Genomic DNA, 4,801 nt, shown 5'->3' with positions numbered 1-4,801 from the left:
TGACAATTTGGCCAAGGGAGCCAGGGCAGGAATTGTTATCTCTGTAACGCAGACAAAAAACCCAGTCATATTTCAGGCAAAATAATTTGCCCCCAGATCAGAAAAACAGCAAATGGCAGAGCTTGTTTGGACAGCAGCAGAGAGTCATGGATCATAAGGAGGCACACAGAAGTCCTGTAACATTGTCCAACCATTACTGAGCACTTGTCATATGCAAGCCTGGTACCAAGTGCTTTACATGTGGGGTCTGAGTTTATCTGCACAGCTCCACAGTTTAGGTTTTGTTTCTATTATTATCTCCATTTTACAGATGAAGAAACAGAAGCTCAGAGAGATTAAGTGACGCATCCAATGTAACACAGCTGATAGGTGGCAAAGCTCTTAAGTGCCTACTAAGTGCTCCATCTTCTGTGTTCACCCCTTACACATACTGGGGTGGGAGAGGTACCCAGGCCTCCACAACGACTCCTGGCTTACACCTCAAGGCTTTGGCCTCACACCCATCAGTATCAACACAGCCACCCCTCAGGACATAGAAACCAGCTCTGTCTGCCTTCTTAGCAACACATAGGGAGTGCTATGTGCCAGGCGCTCATCTAGGTGCTGGGATACAGCAGTAACGAAAACAAAGCCCCAGATTCATGGAGGAAGACAGATGATAAACACCTAGACAAATACATAAATACATGAAACGCCGGATGGGGAAGAAGGATGGGGTGGATAAGGGAACAGAGAGTGATGGGGGGAAAGTGCTATTTTACCTAGCATGGCAGTCTGAACTGAGCTAGAGGGAGGAAGGAGTTGGGGGGAGAGAGGAAGGAGTTGGGGGGAGAGAGGAAGGAGTTGGGGGGAGAGAGGAAGGAGTTGGGGGGAGAGAGGAAAGAGGCTGAGGGAAGGAGGAGGAGGGAAGGAGAGAGAGGGAGGGAGGGGAAGAAGGGGGAGGGAGCCATGCAACCATCAGAGGGGAGGATGTTCTAGGCAGGGAGGGTCAAGGTCTAGTCCCAGAGGCCAGTGTAGCTGGGGTGTAGACAGCAGGGGGAGAGTGGCAGGAGATAAAGTCGGAGAGGGGTGGGGGACAGGTCATGTTAGATTTTACTCTGAGTGAGGCAGGAAGGCATGGAAGAATTAGTGTCCAGAAGACTCTTGATCTGGCGTACATATTAGGGGTCATGGTGTGAAGAACAGACCGAGACTGAGAGGGACGACGGTGGGAGCAGGGAGGCCCTGTAGACCTCCCCAAGTCCAGTGACCACCTTCACAGGACCTCAACTGCCCACTCGCACAGAACCCACCATCACCAAAAACGTCTCCTCTGGAGAATCCTGATTTCAAACATCCCATCCTCCAGCCACCGTGTGCTCTCCTTCAAGCTCCCTCTGCTCAGCCTTCCCACGGCAGAAATTCTCCAACCTCACAGAGTTCTTCAAATCGTTGACCCCACCCACCCCCCAGCCATTGGTCTCCTCCTGGTTTCACTTCTTTCCTTACCTTGCTAAGAGGGCACCCCTTCAAATAACCTTAGTCTTTGTCCCATCCCTCCCTCCATTGCAATCACCAGGTGTGGGGACAGACTTTATAATGGCCCCCATGACCCCATGACCCCCCGCCTCCTGATGTCCATACCCTGTACAATCAATCCCATCCACTATGTGCAGGTAGAACCTGTGACTTGGTTCTAATCAATAGAATATGGCAAAGGTGAGGGATGTCACCCTCATGGTGAAGCTACATCATATGGCAAAGGTGATGGGATGTTCCCCCACGATTTTCTTACCTTACGTAAGACTCTGTCTTAGCCATCTGGAGAAAGGGACTCTCCCTGAAAGTCTGATGAAGTCAGTGGCCATGTTGGAGAAGTCCATGGAGCAAGATGCTATGAGTGGCCTCTGGGGCCTCAGGGGCAGGATTCAACTGGCAGCCAGCATAAAGCCAGGGTCCCATCACATAGCATAAGGGAGTGAATTCTGCCAACCACCTGAATGAGTCTGAGAGTGGATATTCCCACAGTCAAGCCTCCAGATGAGCCTGGCCAGAGCCTTGATCACGGCCTCGTAAGACCCTGAGCAGGGGACCCATGTAAGCCGTGCCAGGCCTCCTGACCACAGAAACTGTGAGGTAATGAATGTGTGTTGTTTGACACACTCAGTTCGTGATAACTGTTACACAGCAATGGATAATATACCAGGCAAAACCTGAATCTGGGTTACAACCAAGTTCCTGCCTATTCTACACCTGCTGGACGAGAGTCATTCAGCTGACTAGAAAAGTCATTGGTCGATTTATTCACAATATTTCACATGGGAGCCCACTCTACCTCACCACCAGCTGGCTCTGCACCTTTCTACAACAAGCCCATTATTACTTGGCCTCTCTCCTCACAACCCATTCCCTTACCAGTCCATTCTCAGAAGGCGATCCTGCTTTATTCCTCCTGTGGAATATGGAGGCTTGGGTGACCTTGAGAATAGTATTATTTTCTAGAAAGCAACAATATCGAGGCATAATTTACATACAGTAAAGCTTACCAATTTTAAAATGTACAATGTGATGAGTGTTGACAAAGTACACATTCAGGTCATCATAATTGTGATATAGAACATTTCTGTTACCTAATAAGTTCCCTTGGAAGTCCCCTTGTGCTACCCGAAACCCTGGCAAACATTGATCTGCTTTCTGTTGGAGTCTGGCTTCTTTCACTTTGCATAATGGTTTAGAGATCCATCAAGTTCTGTGAATAAGTTCCCTCCCTTTTTTACTGTTGAGTAATATTCCACTGCATGGCCGAACCACAGTTTGTTGATCCATTCATCTGTTAGTTAGTGGTCACTTGGGTGGTTTCCTGAGGGTGGTTTTTTTTAAAAGATTTATTTATTTATAAGAGAGAGAGAGAGTTGGAGGGGCAGAGGGAGAGGGAGAGAGAGAATCTTAATCAGACTCCCCGCTGAGAGCGGAGTCTGATACCGGGCTTGATCTTAAGACCCTGAGATCATGACTTGAGCTGAAATTGAGTCAGAAGCTTAACTGACTGAGCCACTCAGCTGCCCCTCCTGAGGGTGGTTTTGGAACACAGAAAGACTATTTAGAAGTTTATTTTTGAAGTCCACAATTCGTTTCTATCATTAAAATTACTAAATCAAAATACTAGTTCTTTCTTAACCTTTAAAACTCCACTTAGACATCTTGTTTGAAGAGCTAGCAGATTTTAGCAAATGCTTCAAATGGGCCTTTAACAAACTTGTATCTTCAAATATTGTAAGGTGCATCTGTAGATGAGTAGATTTTATTTCCTTTTCAGTATCTCACTTACCTGATCCAAAAAAAACTTTCCTGAGGATTTAGATCATTTGTATAAATCTAATAAATCCAACCTACAAATATCGTAAAACTTAAGTTCTTTTAAGAGTTTATTTATATAAAAAACCTAATGTACATAGATTTCTTTAAACAGGAATACTGGGGCGCCTGGGTGGCACAGTCAGTGAAGCATCTAACTCTTGGTTTCAGCTCAGGTCGTGATCTCAGTGTTGTGAGATCAAGCCCCATAAGGGGCTCCACGCTCAGCGCGGGGTCTGATTCTCTCTCCCTCCCTTTCTGCCCCTCCCGCTTGTGCTCTCTTTCTCTTTCAAATAAATAAATAAATAAATCTTAAAAAAAAAAACAACAGAAATAGTAATGCTAAAGTTTTAATTCTTGGGTTGGTATGCTATATACTTAATTCTAAATCTGCATAGGGTTAACTTGTATACCCACATCAGGTGCCCTCTAAGGAAGAAAGTTTCATTCAGATAGCAGAGGTTCATTAATTCCTTGCCTTCCTGAGGTTGGTTGAAAGATGTGTTCCAGCTAAAACAAAACAAAACAAAACAAAACGCAGACCTCCCAGTTCATGGAGGTCACCTGCCCACAAAGAAAGGCAGCAGTGGACTGTGGTTGCCAGTCATATCCTCACCAGGGCCTCAAATTCTGTTTGTGTAGTTGAATCTCTGATCCAAAGGGCTGCTGGGAGGCCCTCATTATCTAACTGGTGGGGTGTGTGAAGCTGTGACAGGTGTTGGCTTTGGGGTCTCTTCTGTTTGATTCAGGCAGGACTGAAAGCACCTCACTCATCCCTGAAAATCTCAGGAAGCGGGCTGATGGACCCACACTGCAGCGGGCTGCAACGGGCCCTTTTAGGTAAAGACCCATGAGTATCTGCAGGTAGATGAGGCATGACAAATATCTGCCACGAGAACGGCCACTTTCAGATCCTGTCCCCATAGCAGACATGGCTCATCAATTGCTGCATCCCTTCCCTCTTGTTAAGACAGCACCACCCAGACCAACACCTAATTAACGGAGGTTGGCACGTGTCCTAGAACCCATGTGCCTTCCCTGGATCAACTGTAACCAGCTCTGCTGAGAAAAGGAGGCCTGTCCACGTGGCCTTCACTCAGGGCTGGGTTAATGAGTAACCGGATTTGGGGTTTGTTCCTGTTTTCTGTGAGAACCATGACCCGCAGTGTGATGACCCCATGCAGAGAACAGCGGGGAGGAGGTGTGGGTGTCACCCGCCCCGGCCTTGGCCGGGAGCTCGGGGATTCTGTTGGGAGACCTGCGGGGGGCGGCGCAGGAGGGGCGGCGCGGGGCGGGGGCGGGGGGTGCAGGGGGGCGGCACAGGGGGCCGCAGAGGCCGCAGGGGGCTCCAGCGCGCAGCCCGTGGGGAGGTGCCCAGGGGAGCACACAGGCCCGATTCCCAGGGGAAGAGCCGCCCACCTCCCTGTGTGGTCTCGGGCCAGGGGGCTCCAAGCTGCCAAATGCACAT

Source organism: Zalophus californianus, chromosome 4 (assembly GCF_009762305.2).
Source record: "Zalophus californianus isolate mZalCal1 chromosome 4, mZalCal1.pri.v2, whole genome shotgun sequence".
Taxonomy (NCBI): Eukaryota; Metazoa; Chordata; class Mammalia; order Carnivora; family Otariidae; genus Zalophus; species Zalophus californianus.
The sequence above is the reverse complement of the archived record's forward strand: the minus strand, read 5'-3'. Positions refer to the sequence as shown.